This window comes from Myxocyprinus asiaticus, chromosome 3 (genome assembly GCF_019703515.2).
Source record: "Myxocyprinus asiaticus isolate MX2 ecotype Aquarium Trade chromosome 3, UBuf_Myxa_2, whole genome shotgun sequence".
Lineage (NCBI taxonomy): Eukaryota > Metazoa > Chordata > Actinopteri > Cypriniformes > Catostomidae > Myxocyprinus > Myxocyprinus asiaticus.
The window spans coordinates 6,148,488-6,172,713 of record NC_059346.1 but is presented as its reverse complement, the minus strand read 5'-3'; the positions used below and the strand labels follow the sequence as shown (position 1 = coordinate 6,172,713).

Below are 24,226 nucleotides of genomic sequence, written 5' to 3'. Positions count from 1 at the left end.
TATATCCCTCTGTCAGATGGAAACAAGCGCTGTTTTCCATATACACCCAAAGCTGATCCCCTCTCCTCCCATGGCAGCTGCAGAGGGACACCCAAGGGAGACACGCGAGGATGGGGTAGAGCGCGGATATTTAAGGAGAATTTGTCAGCGGACCAGCCTCGTGTGCCTCAGCCAGGGCTGGGAGCTGACACAGAGCTCGCTGAGATTGATTGTGAGCGCATGAAAACTTGAAACGCTTCACTTTCGTTTTCAGTTTGAATAAACAACTACACTCCGCTGCCTCCATAGTAACACAGCTCACTCAACTGCCAGTGCCTCGATACGTGTCCTCAATGCCATGGTGGTTTGTTAGAGCGCATGCTCATTAGCTGACACAGCAACACACATAAAAGTATCAAAATAGGAATGTAATACATTTTAAAATGCATTCTACTTCATTTATATTATTGTTTTAGCAATACATGTGTAATCCAAGTAACTTAATTTTATTCATGTCTGTAACCATAATCAAATTACTCCATTTTTTGAAGTAACGTGTTACATTACTGCATCACCGCAAAATGTAATCAGACTTACTTTGTAACGCGTTACACCCAACACTGACAAACAGACCCTCCTGCATTCTTGTTGACAAGATTTTCAGGGATGATATCAATTGGTATTTTAGAGGCGTGGGATTTCAGAGCCTCTGATTGGCGGACGAGAATATCAAGCCCTTAAATCATTGGTGTTTGTATCCAGACTTAGTCACTATGGTCATCTCCCACCACCATGTGGCTGTAAATCTTCTGCTGTTGCTCTTTAAACAAATCCTTCACTCTTGCCCTTTCAGAGCCCCATCCCTATGAGACAAACACACAGAAATACATGTTATAAAATGAATGGTTCCAATCCTGAATGCTGATTGGTTGATGTAGCGTTTCAGTAGTGCTAACATACACAATATAATAACAGCAATGACACAAAACACTTGTTCACATAGCAATTTTGTACAGTATAACACTGCACAGCACCCATAGAGACCAATATAGAGTATATCCTCTAGCACACGAGCAACTTACGGCCTGCGGGCCGAATTCGGCCCTCCACGTGGTATAATCTTGCCCGTGGCTAAATTTATCCTAAAAGCGTTTTTAAATATTAAATATTTAAGTTATCTTGCATTGGAACCTAACGCCCCTCCACAAGCATTTAACATGCTCATGGTTGCCAGATAAGAGATGCAAACCCCCAAATTAGAGATTTATACTTGGGTAAATTTGAAATATTCCGCCTAATGTAATACTTATTTTGTGCAATCTGGCAACTATGCATGCGACTGCACTCTTTCTAGCTCTCGCTTTCCCCTTTGGACAAACTTAGCGACCTCTAAGTGCGATAAAAAAAAAAGTGTATCACACTTTTCAAGGAAAAGTATCACACTTTTCGGAGGGCATAACTGGCTTGTTTATGCTCCTCCGTGTTCCCGGAATTAAAAGCGGAGGTCCGCACATTAAGTGCCACGTGAACATCGCTATTAATCCATGGCTTCTGGTTCGGATAGATCCATATTGTTTTGGTCGGGACGACGTCCTCTACGCACTTTCTGATGAAACACGTTAGGCTATCAGCGTAAAGCTTGATGTCGTCTCCAGAGGCGGACCGGAACATCTCCCAGTCCATGTGATCAAAACAGTCTTGTAGCGTAGAGTCTGACTGGTCCGACCAGCACTGGATCATTCTGAGGGCGGGTGCTTCCTGTTTCAGTTTCTGCCTGTAAGTGGGCAGAAGCAGAATGGAAGAGTGGTCCGATTTGCCAAATGGTGGGCGGGGGAGGGATTTGAAGCCATCCTGGAAGGGAGAGTAGCAATGGTCCAAAACCCGGTTCCCTCATGTGTTAAAACTAATGTGTTGGTGGTATTTTGGTGCGACTGATTTGAAACTGGCTTTGTTAAAGTCCCCGGTCACAATGAACGTGGCCTCAGGGTGCGCAGTTTCCTGTTTGCTTATAATCCCGTACAGTTCCTTGAGTGCCCGGTCTGTGTCGGCTTGTGGGGGGGGATGTACACAGCAGTGATAATGACCGCTGTGAATTCCCTCGGTAGCCAGAATGGTCGAGACAGAAGCATGAGAAATTCCAGATCAGGAGAGCAGAAAAACTTGATAGAATGTACATTCCTCTGATCACACCAGAATTTGTTGATCATAAAACATACACCACCACCTCTGCTTTTACCTGAGAGGTCTTTCGCTCTGTCCGCTTGGTGCACTGAGAACCCCGCGGGTTCAATGGCTGAGTCTGGAATCTCTGCAGACATCCAAGTTTATGTTAGGCAGATAATGCAGCAGTCCCTCGTCTCTCGTTGGAAAGAGATCCGCGCTTTCAGCTCACAGAGCTTGTTATCCAGAGACTGAACATTTGCCAGTAGAATACTGGGTAGCAGGGGTCGATTTGCGCGGTGTCTTACTTTGATGAGAATGCCGGCTCTGTTTCCCCTTTTCCTCCTGCGTTTCCGCGGCCGGGCAGCCCAGACAAAGGGCTCCGCTGCCATGTTCGTAAACAGCGGGTTGGCATTGAGGAATTTGAAGTCCGGTTTACGGTGTGTGATTGCTGAACCAATGTCCAAAAGTGTTTGACTGTCGTAGACAATAAGGCAGACAACATCCAAGACAAAAAACATAAGAATTGTAAACAAAACAAACAAAGCTCTACCATGTTGTGTCGGAGCTCGCAACGCAGCAGCCATACTCGGCGCCATCTTGAGTCCAATTACGGCCTCATACTGCCACTTCGTGTCCATTCTTTAGGCTGCTTGTGCTGTTTGGTGCTACTAAGTTTGCAAGCAAACCTCAGTGAGGAACTTTAATAAAATATAAACATACAGTACTGTGCAAAAGTTTTAGGCACATAAGATGTTTCACAAAAGCATTTGTCTTAAGATGGCTATTTATATCTTCAGCTTTAGTGTGTCAATAGGAAACATAAATGTTAGATTCACAAACATTACTTTTGCAAATAGAAAAGATTAGAACAGAAAACAGGGAGCCCTGCAACAGATGTCATGGCCCCCACAAAGCTCCCCACTGAACACTGTGTCTGTCTGAGATTACATATAGAGACAGAAGCAATTGAGACAGCCTAAATAGATAGAAGAATTGTGGCAAATTCTCCAAGAAGCTTGGAACATCCTATCTGCCAACAACAAAGAAAAACTGTGTCCAGGTGTGCCTAGGAGAATTGGTGCTGTTTTAAAGGCAACGGCAGTCACACCGAATATTGATTTAGCTTTTTTATGTTTACTGGACTTTGTATGAAATTAAGTGATAAATGACAACTATTTTTATTTCATTATTTTTGAAAACATCCTCGCTATGCAAAATTTTTCACAAGTGCCTAAAACTTTTGCAAATTACTGTAGATCTCAGCATCATTGTCTGTGAGGGGTAATCACGGACACGTGAGCAAAAGCAAGCAAGAGACGAATATGTATTATTATTTGTGTAATTTATAAATGTTGAAATCCCTCACACCTGTATGTGAATCTAACTCTTGCAGTAATCATTTATCATAGTCATACAGCCTGTTTTATTTAGTTGTGTGCTGAATGGAAAGCCAAACCATTGACGAGACCCGCATCATGACCCTTTTAAAATAAGTAAACTGGCCCGCTTTGTGACAAACATTAAAAGTTCTATAATTTAAAAAAAAAATGTTTTATTAAAACAGAGTGTTAAATTGAATAATAAATTACAAAGGAAGATGGTAAAATAAATAATTTATAATTATGCTCAGCCTTTATAAAAAAATTTAATGCCTGATAGAAAATGATCTACCTTTGTAGAGCAATACAATACTTAGGCAATTGCAGATTAATCCCATAAGTCACATATACACTTCAGAAAATTGAGTACACAAGAACTAAATCAATCTCAAAATGAGTACAATGTGGCTCCCCCATGCAATACTAAAAGCCCGATGTGGCCCCTGTACCAAAATAATTGGCCACCCCTGCTCTAGCAGAAGAGTGACACTTAAACTTTCTTAAAGTAATCTTTTAATTAAATGTGTGCGCTTAACATTTTATTATGTAGGACTCATTTTATCAAGGCAACTAGATAGGTAAAGTTTGTCAAGACACACTTTGATGTTGGCTTGACAAAACCTTGTCTAAGAGTTTGGAAGGATGGACAGATGGGACGTACGGACAGACAGATAGATATAGATAGTTGGTTAGTTTGCTAGTTGGATGAATGGCTGGACTGGATGGATAGGTAGATATAGATGGTTGGATGGATGGACAGATGGACAGATAGAGATAGTTGGATGGACGGACGGACGGACGGATGGACAGAGAGAGATAGTTGGTTGGTTGCCTGGTTGGATGGATGAACAGACAGATGGGCAGATGGAGAGAGTTGGTTGGTTGCCTGGTTTGATGGATGAATGGACGGATGGACAGATGGAGAGAGTTGGTTGGTTGCCTGATTGGATGGACGGACAGACAGACAGACGGATGGATAGATAGAGATAGTTGGATGGACGGACGGACAGATGGAGAGAGTCGGTTGGTTGCCTGGTTGGATGGACGGACGGACAGATGGAGAGAGTTGGTTGATTGCCTGGTTGGATGGACGGACGGACGGACAGATGGAGAGTTGGTTGGTTGCCTGGTTGGATGGATGGATGGATAGATGGAGAGTTGGTTGGTTGCCTGGTTGGATGGACAAATGTTGGCTAGATGGATGGTTGGTTACAATTTTAGCTGGCCCCTTCCATTTAGCTCATAATTTTGCCATAAAACTTTGTCCATCTGCTCTGGACAAGGGATGAGCTCGAACCCAAACAACATCTTCCACCTGGAAATGTGTCTGCTTACGCCGTTGGTCGTAGTAGCATTTCTGTTTGTGTTGGGTTTGTTCTACATTTTCCTTGACCAAGTGGATGAGGCTTTGGTGTCTGTCAGCTGTTGGGTAGGAAGGTTTGTTGGGATCTGGTGGTCTGTGTAGAACTCTCTCTCTAATGGTCCCTTCAGCTTCCGTACTTGGGCAAGTTCTGCTGGAGTATATCCTGTGCTCTCATGCCAAGCTGTATTAATAGCGAACCTAAACTCAGACAACCATCTGTCTCACTGGCGATGTTGATCTTCCACGTAGGATGCAATCATAGTCTTTAGTGTGCGGCTGATGCGTTCGGAGATGAGAAGTGAATTGGGTTTCCCGGTCAGACACCAGATAGGCCAGAGTTCCCCATCTAGTAAATATTTCTTCTACTAGTATCCGGGCAATATGTGGCACTTTGGCTTGCCTTAAGGGAAATAGCTCTACCCATTTTGAACAGTAGTCGACAATGACTAAGAGGTGTTCGTTTTGTTTTGTGCTTCTAGGGAAAGGTCTCATCAGATCTATACAGAGTAGGTAACCAGGTTCGACTACTGCCGTGGATCGCAAATGACCAGATAATTTACAAAACTGACGGCTTGTATCTTTGACAGGTCTGGCATTCTTTACAGTATTTCCATACATCAGTTCTTATAGCAGGCCAATAGTCTATCTCCAGCAGCCTAAGAAGGGTCTTAAGCCTCCCAAGATGTCTGCTTAGAGTGTTATCATGAGCATATCATAAAAACTCATCCTGAAAACTAGCTGAAATGACTAACTGTAGTTTCTGTCCGTTCTGACCATCTGACAGGCTGCGGAACAGAAATCCGTTTTCCATGACATGGTGTATGCTTGAGGGCTCCTGATCTGTCTCTGTATTTGCTTTTGTGATTAATTCTTGGATTTCTGGGTCATTCTGCTGTGCTGTGGCAATGTGCATAATGTCTACTGGTAAGCTGGCAGGAAGTACTGTAGATTTAATGGCTTTGACTGCGGTCTGGAGAAGTGACATGTTGCTGTGACCTGGATAAGACATCTGGTACGACATTGTACTGTCCTTTTCGATATTTAACTGTGAATTCATAACCATGTAAACGTATGGTCCAGCATGTGAGACGTGAAGATGGTTTTGGATGTTGGAATACCCAGGTCAACGCAGCATGGTCTGTGACCACTTCGAAAGGTCGATCTTCAAGGTATGGTCTCCACTTTTCAACTGCCCACACAACAGCCAAACACTCCTTTTCAGAAACAGAGTAAGCTTTCTCTGCTCCTCGCAGTAGTCTGGAAGCATACGCAATTACATGTTCAGCTCCTTCTGATTCTTGTGTAAGTACAACTCCCAGTCCAATCTCACTCACGACAGTTTGAACTCTGAATGGTACCAATTATTCTTGGTATGGATTTCCTGCTGACCTCAAGTATGGTGTTGGATTTCAGAAAAGCTCAGTATAGTTTGCCTTCAAAAGAAAATACGGAGGAAGTCGCTGCTTTTCCATTTCTAGTCAATCATTACAATTCTACAGTGCACTTTTACCTTGCCTTACCCTCAGTGTCCAATGAAACTCTTCAATCCATTTATCAACTGACCCAGAAAGCTGACACCAATATTCATTTCAAAGGGATGCTATTCTAACTAACTCTCCTACATCCTTTATAGTTCTTCTTAACAAACTGGCTAGGCATGGATCACAATTTCTGAGAATAGCTTTACTATCTCTTTTTCAAACATCACTCTCTCCCATTTCAAACATAAGGCATAATACTGGAATGTGAAATCTCTGATGCTTTCTTTTGCCCCTTGCTTTCTCTGAAGTAACCTTCTTGCGTCTACCTCCTTGTAGTCTTCGCTAAGAAATGATTGCAAGAAAATTTCCTTGAACTCTTTCCAAGTGTGAATATTTCTTTTTTCAGCCACCCACCAATCTTTTGCGGTTCCTGTTAGCACAGATGCCAGAGAAGCAAGAATTTCATAATCGCAGGGAGGTCAAATAGCAAAGTATTCTTCACATTGCTCAACGAACATGACTGGGTCCTCATCTTGGCTGTTACTACAACGAGGAAAGTCCATTTTTACAGGTGGATAATGTGGTACTGTAGATGAACTTTCTGGAACCAGCATATGGCTATGCTGAATATGATAGTCCAAGTCTCTGGACTTGGAATCAGAAGTGGGGATTTAGGAACTTAGTTTTGGTTGGATCGGAGAAGACATTAATGGAGCAAGAGATTTGAGTTTGTTATCAATCTGAATATCACAAATTTTCAAGCAATCAACCATAGACTGGCCTAGGTCTTGAACAGTAAGTTCTAGTTTTTCCTTAACTCTGTTACATTCACGTTCTATATGGTAAATCAGTCTCTCTTCGATGGCCTGACATTTATTCTCCAACTCAACACAAAAAACACACTCACTCATCTTCTTGATACACTCATCGAAGTGACCTTCCAGTGAAGTGAATCTTTCAGATAGATGTTCTATTAATGGTGAAATTGAGGTGAATGGATTGTGACCTGGTTCTTCTATTTTAGGAGGTGGTGGTGGTGGAAAGGTAATGTCATGTGTATTGTTTTCCCTAATCCTTTCATTCTCTTTCTCAGAGTCGATGTACAGATCACTGAATGTTGTAATCAGTTCTCTGAGTGGCTCTCACCATTTGGTGAAAGGAACGGATGTAAAATCCAATCCGGGCTTGAACTCATCCCCATCCAGAACCTCATGGCTAGCCATACTAACTGAAATAAACACTGTTTAATAATTGTTAGTCATAGGTCCCTGTTTGGGCGCCAATCTATAACCGTCCCCAACAACTTTGTGCGAGAGTATGGTTATCAATCTGATATTAAGGAGGACCTATTAACACTAACATAAAATGAAAACAGGTTCTACCAAAGAGACAGTAAGGCAGCAATTTACATGTCTTTTGTACTTTTATATAATGAATTCAGAACATAAAATAAACTAACCATTGATAATAGAAACAAAAACCATAAAGAGTAACACAAACATGAAATAAAAGAAATGCAAAGAACACAATATCCAGTTGTACATAAAACAGTCTCTGAAACCTTTGCCAGTAATACTGAATTCAATATTGCAGGGATGAAAACACAGGGCATGAGTTTGATGAGTGAATAAATCTTATCTGATAATGTCCAGCATTGAAAGAAAACTTCCGTAGAAGTAGATGTCCGTGAACCAGTCCAACTGAAATTAATCCACCATGTAGTCAAATAATCCAAAAATTAAGTCATATCTTCTCATCCATTGTGCATAAAATCCAGCAGGATCCACAAAGGAGATATCCAAAGTACATATGCTCCTCAAAGCTCACAGAACCATATATCAATCCAAAATGATCTCTCACAAAGATCACAGTGAACTAATAAGTCATTTTCAGACTGGGCTAGAAACCAAACGTTTCCCAATCAGGACTCTAGTTTAAAGCGTGCAGTGAGAAAACCATGCTCCTTTCTGCTCGACAAATCTCACTTACTCTACTACTCATCTGTGTTTATACGCAATACTAAGGCTCTCTAGTGCCCCTAGCGGTGTGTAGAATAATTGCACCCCAGGAAAAGCATGGTAACAGGCTTGAGACAGTTATGATAGATAGATAGATAGATAGATAGATAGATAGATGTTTGGATGGATGGATAGATGGACAGATAGATAGATATAACTGGTTGGTTGTTGGTTGGTTGACTGGCTTGATTGATGGACAGTTAGTTAGATGGATGATGAATGGATGGACAGATAGATATAGTTGGATGGATGGACAGACAGACAGACAGATAGTTGGATGGATTGATAGATGGACGGATAGATAGATAGATGGATGGATGGATAGATAGTTGGACTGATGGATGGACAGACAGATACTGTAGATATAGTTAGTTAGTTAGTTAGATGGATGATGAATGGATGGACAGATAGATATAGTTAGTTGGATGGATGGATGGATGGATGGATGCATGAACAGACAGATATAGTTAGTTGGATGGATGGATGATAGATAGATATATAGATAGACAGATAGATGGATAGATAGGTATAGATAGTTATTTGGATGGATGGATGGATGGATGATGGATGGATGGACAGAAAGATATAGTTAGTTGGAAGGATGGATGGATGGACAGATAGATATCGTTAGTTGGATGATGGTTGGATGGATGGATGGATGGATGGACAGATAGATATAGTTAGTTGGATGGATGGATGGATGAACAGATAGATATAGTTAGTTGGATGGATGGATAGATGATATATATATATATATATATATATATATATATATATATATATATATATATATATAAATAGACAGATAGATGGACAGATAGATAGATATAGATAGTTATTTGGATGGATGGATGGATGGATGATGGATGGATGGACAGAAAGATATAGTTAGTTGGATGGATGGATGGATGGACAGATATACATCATTAGTTGGATGATGATTGGATGGATGGCTGGATGGACAGATAGATATAGTTAGATGGATGGATGGATGGATGGATGGATAGATGGACAGATAGATAGATCTAACTGGTTGGTTGTTGGTTGGTTGGCTGGCTTGATTGGACAGTTAGTTGGATGACGAATGGATGGACAGATCGATATAGTTAGATGGATGGATGGATGGACGGATGGATGGATGGATGGATGGACGGACAGACAGACAGATAGTTGGATGGATGGATAGATGGACGGATAGATAGATAGTTGGATGATGGATAGATGGATGGACAGACAGATATTGTAGATATAGTTAGTTAGTTAGTTAGTTAGATGGATGATGAATGGATGGACAGATAGATATAGTTAGTTGGATGGATGGATGGATGGATGGATGGACAGATAGATATAGTTAGATGGATGGATGGATAGATGGACAGATAGATAGATAGATATAACTGGTTGGTTGTTGGTTGGTTGACTGGCTTGATTGATGGACAGTTAGTTAGATGGATGACAGATGGACAGATAGATAGATATAGATAGTTATTTGGATGGATGGATGATGATGGATGGACAGAAAGATATAGTTAGTTGGAGTGATGGATGGATGGATGGATGGATGGATGGATGGACAGATAGATCTCGTTAGTTGGATGATGGTTGGATGGATGGATGGATGGATGGACAGATAGATATAGTTAGATAGTTATTTGGATAGATGGATGGATGATGGATGGATGGACAGAGAGATATAGTTAGTTGGATGGATGGATGGACAGATAGATATTGTTAGTTGGATGGATGGATGGACAGATATCGTTAGTTGGATGATGGTTGGATGGATGGAGGGGTGGATAGATATAGATGGTTGGTTGGATGGATGGATGGCTAGATATAGATAGTTGGTTGGATGCATGGATGGATAGAAGGACAGATAGATATATAAAGATAGTTAATTAGTTGGATGGATGGATGGACAGACAGCTATAGTTAGTTGTATGGATGGATGGATGGATGGACAGATAGGTAAAGTTAGTTGGATGGATGGATGGTTGGTTGTATGGACAGATAGATATCGTTAGTTGGATGGATGGATGGATGGATGGTGGATAGATGGAGGGATAGATAGATATAGATGGTTGGTAGGATAGAAATAGATGGTTGATTGGATGGATGGATGGATGCATGGATGGATGGATGGACGGACAGATATAGTTAGTTGTATGGATGGATGGATGGACAGATAGGTAAAGTTAGTTGGATGGATGGATGGTTGGTTGTATGGACAGATAGATATCGTTAGTTGGATGGATGGATGGTGGATAGATGGAGAGATGGATAGATATAGATGGTTGGTTGGATAGATATAGATGGTTGGTTGGATGGATGGATGGATGGATAGATAGATAGATAGATAGATAGATAGATAGATAGATAGATAGATGGTTAGTTGGCTGGTTTGATGGATGGATGAATGGATGGATGGATAGATAGTTGGACAGATGGACAGATAGATAGATGGATGGACAGATAGATATATGATGGAGAGATTGATATAGATGGTTGGATGGACGAATGGATGGACAGACAGCCTCTATGAGTTCAAGATGGCGCCAAGTATGGCTGCTGCGTTGTGAGCTCCGACCCAATTTTGCAGTTTTTTTTTTGTTTTGTCTACAATTCTTATGTTTTTTGTCTTGGATGTTGTCTGCCTTTTTGTCTACGATAGACAAACACTTTTGGACATTGGTTCTGCAATAGCACACCGAAAACCGGACTTTAAATACCTCAATGCTGACTCGCTGTTTTCAAACACGACAGTGGAGCCCTTTGTCTGTGCAGCCCGGCTGCGGAAACATAGCCGGAAAAGGGGAAGGAGAGCCGGCGTTCTTGTCAGATTAAGACGTTGCGCAAATCGACCCCCGCTACCCAACATTCTACTGGCAAATGTTCAGTCTCTGGACAACAAGCTCTGTGAGCTGAGAGCATGGATCTCTTTCCAGTGAGAGATGAGGAACTGCTGCATTATCTGCCTTACAGAAACTTGGATGCCTCTGCTTGGATTCCAGACTCAGCCATCGAACCCGTGGGGTTCTCCGTGCACCGAGCAGACACGTGCACCGAGCTCTCAGGTAAAAGCAGAGGAGGTGGTGTATGTTTTATGATCAACAAATCCTGGTGTGATTACATTCTATCAAGTCTTTCTGCTCTCCTGATCTGGAATTTCTCATGCTTCTGTGTCAACCATTCTGGCTACCGAGGGAATTCACAGTAGTCATTATCACAGCTGTGTACATCCCCCACAAGCCGACACAGACCGGGCACTCAAGGAACTGTATGGGAGTATAAGTAAGCAGGAAACTGCGCACCTGAGGCCGCGTTCATTGTGACCAGGGACTTTAACTAAGCCAACTTCAAGTCAATAGCACTGAAATACTACCAACACATCAGATTCAACATCGGACCACTCTTCCGTTCTGCTTCTGCCCGCTTACAGGCAGAAACTGAAACAGGAAGCACCCGCCCTCAGAACGATCCAGTGCTGGTCAGACCAATCAGATTCTATGCTACAAGACTGTTTTGATCACGTGGACTGGGAGATGTTCCGGTCCTCCTCTGATGACGACATCGAGGTCTACGCTGACACCGTAACGTGTTTCATCAGGAAGTGCATAGATGATGTAGTGCCGACCAAAACAATATGGATCTACCCTAACCAGCGGCCGCGTCTGTCTCTCTCTCTCGAACCGGCGTCTTCAATTGCCCCTTATCTCGCTCTCCCGCTGATCAGCTGATTTAGCGCCGGCCGTGCTCCATCACAGCCCTGCCACGCCCTCCTCCTCATCACACTCCTCCCCCGCCTGATTCAGGCCAGGGCGCCACCGGTCTAACTCCCCCCCCCCCCCAACGCTGCCCTTCTGGCCATTCTGTCAGCCAGTGGTCCACCCTGCATCCTATGAACCTGGGGGAGAGACGAGGGGAGGCGTGGGGAGAGGGAAAGGGCGAACGGAGACACAGAGAGAGAGAGAAGAACTTGCTCGCCAGCTCCTGGACACGCTGTCGTCTGGTCCTCAACCACTCCTCCACCCTCTGGCGGATGCCAGCTCGCTCCTACCCCGGTGGATGGCAGCGAGTCCTCGAGCCCCTGGCGGACGGAACTGCTCCTCCCCTTCTCAGCAGACGGCCGCGGTTCCTCCGGCTCTCGGCGGCCGGCAGCAACCCCTCCATCCCCAGGCAGATGGCCGCGACTGCTCCCCTGGCAGATGGCAGCAGTGAGGACTCCGTGACAGCGCATCCCTCCTTCCTCTCAGGTTTCGACACCAATATAACAGTTCAAGGATGTGCAAGGAGGAGGCGGGAACAGGCTGAACAGTAAACATAAAGTTTAATAAAAACTCAACATAAAAACATAAAACAAACACGAAACATACATGCAGTGTGGCTGTGTGCGTCTCTCTCTCTTGAACCGGCGTCTCCAACTGCCCCTTATCTCACTCTCCCGCTGATCAGCTGATTCAGCGGTCGGCCATACTCCATCATGGCCCGGCCACGCCCTCCTCCTCGTCACAGTTTCATATCATTAAAAATACCTGGGAGCTTGAAAATGATAAGCACCATGTTCAAAGAATTGTGTGCCAAGGTCGGACCTTTCGGTGAGCTAGTCACATCTAGCTATCGCACACTCATAACACATGCACGAATGGTTAGTTTCCATCACCTTAATGTGCATTTTAACTAATGCGAAACTCTAGAAAATCCATCTCCTCCTAGTGCATTACATTTTAAGCAAATTTAGAAAGTTTATTCACATATCAAGCTTTTTCATTCAGGATTTCTTATGCGCAATTTCAAAATATGCATAAAAATAGTTGGATGGAAACCCACCTATTGTCATTCCATTTGGTTGTAGTCTGGGTATTTAAGGAAATTTAGCACATTGTTCAAGGGAATTTTCTGTAGCCAGAAATCCCTGTGTGCTTACACTACATTCTTTGCGGAAGTCAGACATCTGTTACTTTTTTGGGGGGGATTTTTCTCCCCTTTTCTCCCCAATTTGGAATGCCCAATTCCCAATGCGCTCTAAGTCTTGATGGTGGCATAGTGGCTTGCCTCAATGCGGGTGGCTGTGGACGAATTTCAGTTGCCTCCGTGTCTGAGACCGTCAATCCGCGTATCTCATCACGTGGCTTGTTGAGAGCGTTACCGCGGAGACCTAGCGTGCGTGGAGGCTTCATGCTATTCTCTGCGGCATCCACGCACAACTCGCCATGCGCCCCACCAAGAGTGAGAACAACATTATAGCAACCATGAGGAGGTTAACCCAACATGACTTGGTTGCTTAGGAAGCCTGATTGGAGTCACTCAGCCTGCCCTGGATTCGAACTTGCAACTCCAGGTGTGGTAGTCAGCCTCTTTACTAGCTGAGCTACCCTGGCCCGGCATCTGTTTCTCTTAAGATTCATCTTTGAGCATTAGATGTTTTGTTTTTATTATTTATTATTGTTTTGATTATGTAATTGGCTTGATACATATTTACCTGACTAATAAATTGTTAAACTTGATTCAATTCTGACTTATTCTGAAATTATTGGTTTTAGTAGATTACGTTAAATTATTGTTACCGCAAATCTGTGATCAGGGTTATAACATACTAAGACCCAGAATTTGATGGAGCATGAAGCACATCAACTGGGATTTTAGCTGTCTGATTAATCATTTGGTTTTAGTAAAGTGTAATATATTGTAAAGGCTAAAGAAAGCACTATTTAGGACAATTTAATGTTGATCGAATAGTCCAAATAGTATTAGTCATGACCCATGTTTAATGTTAATACTATTCTAGTCAAGTGTAATAGGAAACTATAGAAATAAACAAAACTATTATTTGGATAATGGTATGTTGGTCGGCCTATTCAAATATTATTAGTCGTTTACCTCTGCCTAGAGATAATATTACATGAATTAAGAATATACAGATCTAAAAAAATAAGTTAAACTACTATTTAGAAATAGATACGCTGTGGTAGTTATCATTCTAAATAGCGTTAGTCATTTACCTCTGGCTAAAGATCAAACTGACAAGTTTGTGACCGTCGGACCTGTGCACTCGGCCGACACGAGGCCCTAAGCGACAGAATTCAGAATGAATGAGTGCAATTTAAAAGTATAGAATTTACTAGAATAATCAAGTATCCAAATCTAAATAAAACACAATTAATGATCAATAATAATTGGAATCTCAACCTAAATTCGAGGTATAATACAACTGGAGTCAGATTAAATTATTTATGGAGTCAGATTCAGTCTTAACTAAATCAAATAGTTATGACGCTACAGTCACACGCACACGATATGCACAAATGCACAGATACCTTAACCACTTCAATGGATTCTGTCGTTGGGCCAGCAAGGTGGCATTTTTACAATGAATAGATGTTTGCAGTGTTTGCTGTCCATACAATGTAAGTCAATGGGGTCCAAAACTTTCAAGTTCCAAAAAGGATATAAAGGCAGCATTAAAGTAATTCATATGACTCAATTGGTTTAATCCATGTTTTAGCAATGATGCGACAAGCTTTGCACACCTGGATTTGGGGATTTTCTGCTATTCTTCTCTGCAGATCCTCTAAGCTCTGTCAGGTTGGATGGGGACTGTCGGTGGACAGCCATTTTCAGGTCTCTCCAGAGATGTTCAATTAGGTTCAAGTCCGGGCTCTGGCTGGGCCACACTTGCATTGTCTTGGCTGTGTGCTTAGGGTCATTGTCCTGTTGGAAGGTGAACCTTCGGCCCAGTCTGAGGTCCTGAGCTCTCTGGACCAGGTTTTCATTAAGGATATCTCTGTATTTTGCTGCGTTCAGCTTTCCTTCAACCCTGACCACTTCCCCAATCCCTGCTGCTGAAAAACACCCCCACAGCATGATGCTACCACCACCATGCTTCACTGTTGGGATGGTATTGTGCAGGTGATGAGCGGTACCTGGTTTCCTCCAGACATGACACTTGGAATTGAGGCCAAACAGTTCAATCTTCGTTTCATCAGACCAGAGAATCTTGTTTCTCACAGTCTGAGAGTCCTTCCGAGCGGGCTTTCATGTGTCTTGCAATGAGGAGAGGCTTCCGTCTGGCCACTCTGCCATAAGGCTCAGATCGGTGGAGTGTTGCAGTGATGGCTGTCCTTCTGCAAATTTCTCTATCTCCACACATGATCTCTGGAGCTAAACCATTTGTATGGATTGTGGGGTTTGGAGTGTAGATTGATGTGAAAAAAATAATTTAAAGCATTTTAGCATAAGGCTGAAACATAACAAAATGTGAAAAAAATGAAGGGGTCTGAATACTTTATGAATGACTGCACCTTTATAACCACAAGGTAAACGGTTCCTTCAGTTTCAAAACTTCCATTTTTAAACATCATTACTGAGGTATTGTTGATGCATGTTCCTGCGGGGACAACCAATTACATGCATTAGATTTTTAAAAGCTCAGATACTTTTATGACTCCACTGAGAAATGTTGTCTAGCAGGATCTGAGACACGACTTAAACTCTATTCCAATATGTTTCTAATTTTTATAATGCTCTTACCTTCAGGGAATATGAGTATTGGAATCTTTGTTTTGTCATTTGCATGATCTTCAGTCAAAGAAAAAAAAAAGGTACAGTGTTGTCAGTATGGCACACTAATAGTAATAGAATACTACCATACTACTCTATTATTGCAGTGAGCAGGATGTGTTGCCAAAATGTGTAGCATACAACAACAGAGCACTCTGCATTGAATACTGTATTCCACAGTGCAATCCAAGTTATATCAGCCATGCCATTTTAATATATTTGAAATATGTCCTGTTTTGATTGATTATTTGATTACTCTGTCAAGAGTTCAGACATTTTTACACAAAATTACCTTCTTTTTTTTAATTTTTATTTTTCCACTCACTGAATTATACATGCAACCTAGTGAGGTCATGTGACAATGATAAAATACTACTTTTACATTTACCGTTACATACTGCATAATTTTTCACATGCTTTTTTAAAATAGTAGACAGTATGCAGTATAAACTGTGCAGTATGTAGTAAGCAGTATGCTTGCACTTATTTCTAAGCATAACAAGTTATGACAGGTTCTTTAACTCTTTGTGAAGGAGGAAGCGGGAGCCGGGTAAACAATCCATGTAGTCTTTTATTAACAGCACTTTTCAGCACAACATGAGCACACAACACAAACTCAGCTGCATGCGTCTCACTCTCTCTCCTCCAGCAGTTTGGACTGCCCTTTTATCCCCCTCCAGCTCTCACTGCAACACAAAACAGCTGTTAGAGGTGATTTCCCACAGGTGTCAATCCTTACCATTCTTCCTCTCCTGGCCTTGCTCTCCACAGATGTCACTCGGCCACGGCCACATCACCACACAAGTATAAGGAGGAAACACTCATTTAAACTGCTGCTTGCATCAAATACTACAACTAAGTATGAATAAAATCTTAATATATTACAATGTATGCATGAATATTTGTGTGCCTCAGTGTAATGTAATTTGCAAAGCTACTTTTATCCAAAGTATCAGTCCAATTACATGTCAGAACAATGTGTGTTGTTTTTAAATAAGCATGTTTCTGTCAGTGCTGTGAGGCACATAGCAGCTGACTCAGACAGACATTCCTAGCATGCAACAGTGAGGTATTCTGTACAACAAAGTATGTCAAGAAATTACAAGCTTTCTGTATGAAATCAGCTTAAATTTTCCCAAAAATAAAGACATGGCCTTTGAAAACCATCATAAAAATCATCGTTTGAATTTTTCTGTAGTGCTTAGTATTTGTCTAGCTATAACAGAGCATCATATTTGGTGTTATACCTCTGAGTCACTAGGTGGCAGTCTCTCATTTCTGCTCTCTCAAACCAGATATGAGGGCAAGACCGCTCCATTGCTCACTGGAGGACTCCCATTAAACCACCATTAACCTACCCGACCTGATTAGACAGACACAAACAGTCACACCCGGGTTTGTGACAATCTCTGGAAGAGACAGTATTAATTCCTCTGCTGTTGAACTACTTCAGTTACTTATGAGTAAATTGTAGCTTAGCAAGCTACTGTTTTAAAGTAGCTATCCCAACACTGGCAGACATTAGAAAGCAACGTGGCTCATTAGGATTTTGGAACAAAACTTACTAGTTGTAGTAGTGTATTGTGGCTGAAAGGGCTCTTACAAGAATTCAGCAGAACATCAAGTGGACCAGGTCACTTAGCCAACCCTTTACTCTGCAAAGAAAGGGGCATTCATGAGTATAATAATGAATAAAGAAGATTTTTGACTAACAAACACTACACCAACCGAACATACTGTCTAGATGCTAGACTGCTAATTAGTGCCAGTCTTCCTGGCACCCGACCAGCATTGTCTTTTTGGCTGGTTGACTAAGGTCTTGCTGGTTTAGAAAGGCTTGAGCAGGCCAGTTGTCTGAGGTTAAGCAACCTTTTGGAGACAAACCAGCACAAAAAACATAACTGGGGGAATTCAATAAGAATGAATTGTGCCCAGTAAAAGCGCCATTTAATTGCATGTGCTGTTTGCACTGGTTTAGTGCCTAGATCGCTAAAGGAATCATGTGGATTAGGTAAAGACGCAAAAGTGCAATTTGCATGCCACAATTGTGATCTGAGCGTTATATAGCAGAGAAAGCAGTAGACAACTGCGATCTGGCACACTCTACCGGGACTGTGCAGCATCAGTCCACTATTGTCATCCACATGCTGAAAGTGCGCTTGACTACACCACACATCTGGATATATGTCAGGTTATAACGCTCTTCAACATCATTTGATCACTGTTTAATGAATTACTCCTGCCATGATGGATAGAAAATGTAGACATACATCTCATTTAAATTAAATTCAGTTTACCGCCTGTTTTCCTCGGGCGGTAATAGCACGATGTTAACTGTGCCGGGCAAATAGCACAGAGTTTTGTGAATACAGAACAATCTATAATAAGACTAATTTACATAGAAAGGAGGTGTGTTTGTGCAGAAAAGAATCATGATAACTTAATTTAAATAGTTAAGACAGAGTGTTATTTGAATGCTGACTATGTCTGCTTAAACTAAGATTTCATGTGGTTAGTGAATAAGATGCAGATTTTTGTGCTGAAATACCATGCACAAAAGTAGTGCAACTATTTAGTGAATTTGCCCCAATACATGCTGGCCTTGTCAGCAGAGAGAAACACCAATTAGAAACACTCTGATGTCATGAATTACTGATGGATTTGTAAAGCTGGTAATGTAAGTAAAGCCTTACCTGCAATTAGGGAGGAAACCCACCAGTGTTGTGCCAATCACCAACCAGCTCAGTACTATAGTTGCCAGTGTAAACCTAGAGACTGACACAAAAACAGAAGCACAGATACACAGATGTCTCTCAGTGAAAATAATTTACTCAGCCTAATGTCATTCTGAAACCATATGACTTACTTTCTTCAGTACAAAGAAAAACAAAAGCATACAATGACCATCGGATATTAGGCTCCAAAAAAGGACAAAAAGCAACATAAAAATAGTCATTATGACTCATGCGCTATATTTCCCCTAGCTATGTCTCGCAAATCTCATTTGTGTCCATGTAGATTCAAATATGGCTATTTTGACTTCAATGATGCCAAATTTACATTTATTCATTTGGCAGATGCTTTTATCCAAAGCGACTTATAGTGCATTCAAGATATACATTTTATCAGTTTGTGTGTTCCCTGGAAATCAAACCCGTGATCGTAGAATTGCTAGCGCCTTGCTCTACCAATTGAGGTTCAGGGGCCTCAAGTGTGGATTTAAGGTAAGGTTGTAAAATGGTCACAATTTCTGTTTTTTAGATTTTCACTATTTTTAGTCACATTGGACCCTCTTTAATTTAGGTGTCTTTAACTACTATGTACTTGGGTCATTCCGTGTCAACTCAACCAGACTTCCCCAGCTCAAAATTTTGATTTTCATAATTTTTTTTTTTTTGGTGAAAGAAATACATAAATGTAGATGAAAGCCAAAATATTTAATGCCATGGATGAATATTTACTGAGTAATCAATTATTTTGTAGAAAGGGGTCAAAATGGCAATTTTCACCTATGATTTTGGAGCAAAACCACAAGTAAAAAAAATTTAAAAATATTTTTACACAGAAATTGGTAGGTCTGTTACTAAAATCAATTGACTTTAGCAATCCTTGTTGCATTATATGCCAGCGTTGACAAAAAGCACCTTTCATGTCCTTTTTCCAAAGTTGCCGTGCCTGTAACTCAAGAAGTATTAAAGATATCTTAATATCCTTTTAGATTCTGGTTTAGAACAAACGTTTATTTTGGTATCTTCATTTATAAGGCCCAGTATGGTTCAGTCCAAGTGATATGGGGATCACAATGTGGCTCCATGTGCTAATTGTTGAATTTTACCCATTTTCAATGGTCAAAAATTAAATGTGAGTTACTTTGTAGAAAGCTGGTACTTATTATATTTGAAGAAGTATATCTGAAGAACAAATAATGCTGAAACTACAAATGTGCCTTTATTTATTCATTTTTACCATCTTAGTGTATTTATTGACACTGACATTGTTATAAATTGGTATGTTCTATGCAATTGTTTTGATTGAAGGAAACACGATACAGTTCTAGTTTCAACATTATTTGTACTTCAGACATTCCTCTTTAAAAGACAAGAATATCAGCTGTGTGCAAAGTGATCCACATTTGGTTTTTGACCACTGAAAATGTGTACAAGTTTGTTCTGAACCAGAATCTAAAAGGATAATAGGCAAGGCAAGTTTATTTATATAGCACATTTCATACACAATGGCAATTCAAAGTGCTTTACATAAAAATGATAAAGAAAATACAAGATGCATATTTATTTATTTTTTTACATGAAATAAGAATAAAAAGTAATAAAAGAAAATGTAAAAAAAAAAGATTATTAAAATAAAAAAGAGAAAAAGAATAAAAAAGAAAAAGAATACAGAAATAAAATTATGCAGTACAATCAGTAAGTGCTGCACAGTGCTCAGTGAATAAATGCACAGCTAAACAGATGTGTTTTCAGTCTAGACTTGAATGTGACTACTGTTGGAGCCTGACCCCTGACCTCTTCTGGTAGCTGGTTCCAGCTGCTGGTGGCATAATAGCTAAACGCAGTCTCATCTTGTTTTGAGTGAACCCTTGGTATTTCTAACTGATGTGATCCTAATGATCTGAGAGGTCCGATTTGTTTACATTCAACAAGCATATCTGCAATGTATTTAGGTCCTATGCATTGAGCGTTTTATAAACGAGTACAACAACAATTCTAAATGTAACTGGAAGCCAGTGTAAAGACATGAGGACTGTAGTTATGTATATGCTCATATTTTTTGGTTCTGGTGAGAATCCTAGCAGCAGCATTCTGAATGATCTGCAGGTGTCTAATGGTCTTTTTGGAAAGGGCAGTGAGAAGTCTATTGTAGTAATCCACCCTACTGGTGATGAATGCATGAACAAGTTTCCTGTAAGTCTTGACTGGATACAAAACATCTAATTCTCATTATATTTTTAGATGATATTGGGCTGATTTATTTATTGCTTTGATGTGGCTTGGTCAGACTCCAAAATGACACAAAGATTCCTGACTTGATTTTTTGTCTTTAGACCCTTTGAGCCAAAGCATGTGTTCACCTTGGGAATTTTGCCTTTGTTGCCAAATACAATGGCTTATCTCTTGTCGTTGTTTAACTGAAGGAAGTTTCGGCACATCCAAATGTAAATTTCATCAATGCACTGGCACAGAGGGCTAGGTAAATTTGGGTGTCGTCTGCATAGCTATGGTATGCAATTTGGTTCTTTTTCATAATTTGGCCTAGTGGGAGCATATATAGGTTGAACAGGAGAGGTGCAAGAATTGAGCCTTGTGGGATTCCACACGTCATGGATGTTCACTCAGATTCATAGTTGCCTATGTTCACATAGTAACCCCTCCCATCTAGATATGACCTGAACCAGCTGAGGACTGTCCCAGAGAGCCCTACCCAGTTTTCCAATCTGAACAGGAGAATGTTGTATTCAACAGTGTCAAAGGCAGCACTGAGATCTAGTAATACCAGCACTGATATTTTGCCTGAATCAGTATTCAGCTGAATATCAATAAGTATCATTATAAGCGCCGTCTCTATGCTGTGATGCAGTCAGAAACCTCTCCTAACAGCTCTGCAGACACTCATAACAGTAAAGTTTGGAGGGGCTGATTCATTGAGGACTATTGCACTGCAGCTGTTATCAAACCAAGTTTCATTTAGAATCATAAAATCCAGGTTTTCTGTGGTGATAAGGTAATTGACTAAAAATGACTTGTTAAGTGAATGGATGTTTAAAAGTGCTTACTTGAGAGTATCTGTTTTTGGCCCCACAGCAATCTTGGATTGACATTTAATAGGCAACAGATTAGATAGGTTTGCCATATGTCTTGAGAAGGCCTTAGTCTTTCTATCACATAACATAACAGATATAGGGAAAGCTACAGACACATCGGGTTCCCATTTGTTCTGTAAACATTTGTAAATTTTGCCTCCATCGTAGCAGGGACCCGATACAAATCACAAGAGCTGTTATCAGTTGTTTGTTGTTCATCAAGAGCAGAAAAAGGATGATGTGCGCCCTGGCATTGTGGCAGTGGCCGGAGAGCTCTCTCTGAGGGAGGTGGAGGGGGAGCTGGGCCCGCAGGCTTTGGTGGTATAGGGGCCCGGCGTTTTTTGGTTGGTAACTGGGGGCTTGCAGCAATGGAGTGGGAAAGCTTTCTTCCAGCATACACTAGTTCCTCCATTTTTCTCAGAGAATCTCAGAAGTGGGGATGTTGACGAGAGGGAGAAAGTGTGTGGTGAGTGGGGCTGCTGCTCTGGTGTCTCTGGAAGTATGTTATCTTGGCTCCCTTGCATTGAAACTCACCAACACACTAGGCTAGTAAAGAATGAATAAACTGGTAATCTACCTTAGAGGAAGCAGTATGCAGTATCTCACGACAACACCAACCACCCACAGTATGGTGAGCCTGAGAGAGATGTATTGGAATTTGTTGTTGGTTCTGGTTAGAAGGTTCTCGGACACCAGCTCCTCTGAAGTGAATCTCTGTGTGACATCATCTTTTACTATGCTCTTAATCTCTTTCCTGATAAAGTAAAAGTAGAGTACATTGCTCAGAGTAAATTCTCCGCACTCGGCTGACTTTGGCCTGTTCTGCCACAGTTCCTCAATCTCCTGCTCCAAAGAGGAATTATCCCGCTGAATTAAACCTGAGTGACACACAGATCAAAGACTGGAGTAAACAGCTTAAACTTCTGTGTGGGATTCGTGTACATAAATTAAGGTACAATTAGCTATAGCCATGTTGTTGTTCACTGTGGTATTTGCATAGATTTTGATGCATATCAAAATGGGAAAGAGTGTATTTTAGGTAAAGTTGTAAATGGTCACAATTTAAGAATAAATGTCGTTTATAATTCTAGGTGGAGTATAGCATACTTGTGACAACTATATGGTGGCACCTTACAAACCTTTGCAAACCAGCTGTAACAAACCTGTTAATGCCATTGATAAATAAGATCTGATCATAGAGACTGTCACTAAGATGGTTTATTGAGCCATTTTGACTTGTGCTTATTTGGTAAATCTAATCATAATGAGAGTCTTTTCCCTTAAGTAAAGGTAATAAAGACTCATAACGCTAGACTCAAATCTGTGGGTAAAAAAGGTTTTTAATTAAATAAAATGATAATGATAATGAAATGTTACATAAGCACAGTACTCAGGCTTTCTGGGATGTCTCAAGAAACTGGCAACATAAGGCCCTTTCCCACTTCAGGGACTAAAGCCCGTTTTAGGTACTTTTCGTCATTTTGGATACAGAGGAACTATAGTCCCTCGTAGCTATTTTCTGAGACATTTTTAGCTCCTACTTCAGTGTAGGTACTTTTGGGGGCATAGAGGGACTGTGGGAGATGCTGCAGCCTGTGATTGGTCAAAAATCTATGACGTACAAAGTATTGAGAAAAGCGAGTTGGCGGCTTACTAAGCCCTTTATTTGTAGCTGCTAGCCTACTACTCAGAGAACTGCGCTGATTTTCCTATTCCCTTAACAGAAATAACATAAAACCAACAAAGTATGCAAAGAGAGTAGTAAGTGAGATAATGTTGATTAATCAGTGAAGATCAGTGGGGTATTGATAAAGAGCATTTATAAATCTAAAGAAGGGTGTAACTGATAAAGATGGGGGTAAAGTCCACTTGCAGAGTGTGAGAGTCAGACAGTAAAAGGCTTTCATCATTGTTTAACGTGTGATTGCTTGAGAAGAAAGTCAGGCTTCCTATTCATTCTCCATGCCAAGACTAAGTGAGAACACAACCTTTATCATATCACCAAATCAAAACTCCACATTACTTATCTAGAGAGAAACAGCCATCAAGCTCAGACTACAAGCTGTCTGCTTTTAAAATAAACTGAGGACCAGCGTAGAAAAGACAAAGGAGGAGATGAGAAATCTATAACAACAATCTATAATTCTCTTTCATCTCACAAAATAAAATGATTTCTCCTCAAATCAATATTTTATGTCCATTTATTTATTTATTTGTACTCAGGCTGATACAACCCTCCGTTTCGTGCCAGGGCCGTGATCGGGGTTTATTTTGCAATAATCACCAGCTGACTGTACATTATCATGTGGGTCCAGATGTGTGTGTGTAAACTCACCATTAGATGCTGAATGTTTCAGTATTTCCTCTGCTCTACTCGCCCTCTGGATTCTGTGTGTCACCCACTGCAAATACACCATGTTAAGCATAAGATATAAGATCCTGAAACTAGGCTTTGCTTTAGCATGCAT

The 24,226-nt window shown here is 41.0% G+C and overlaps 1 pseudogene; it reads right to left on the bottom strand.

Annotated features, from left to right (window-relative positions):
• Nucleotides 1–743: 743 nt before the first annotated feature.
• On the bottom strand, nt 744–24,226 carry LOC127430852 (glycerol-3-phosphate acyltransferase 3-like; annotated as a pseudogene).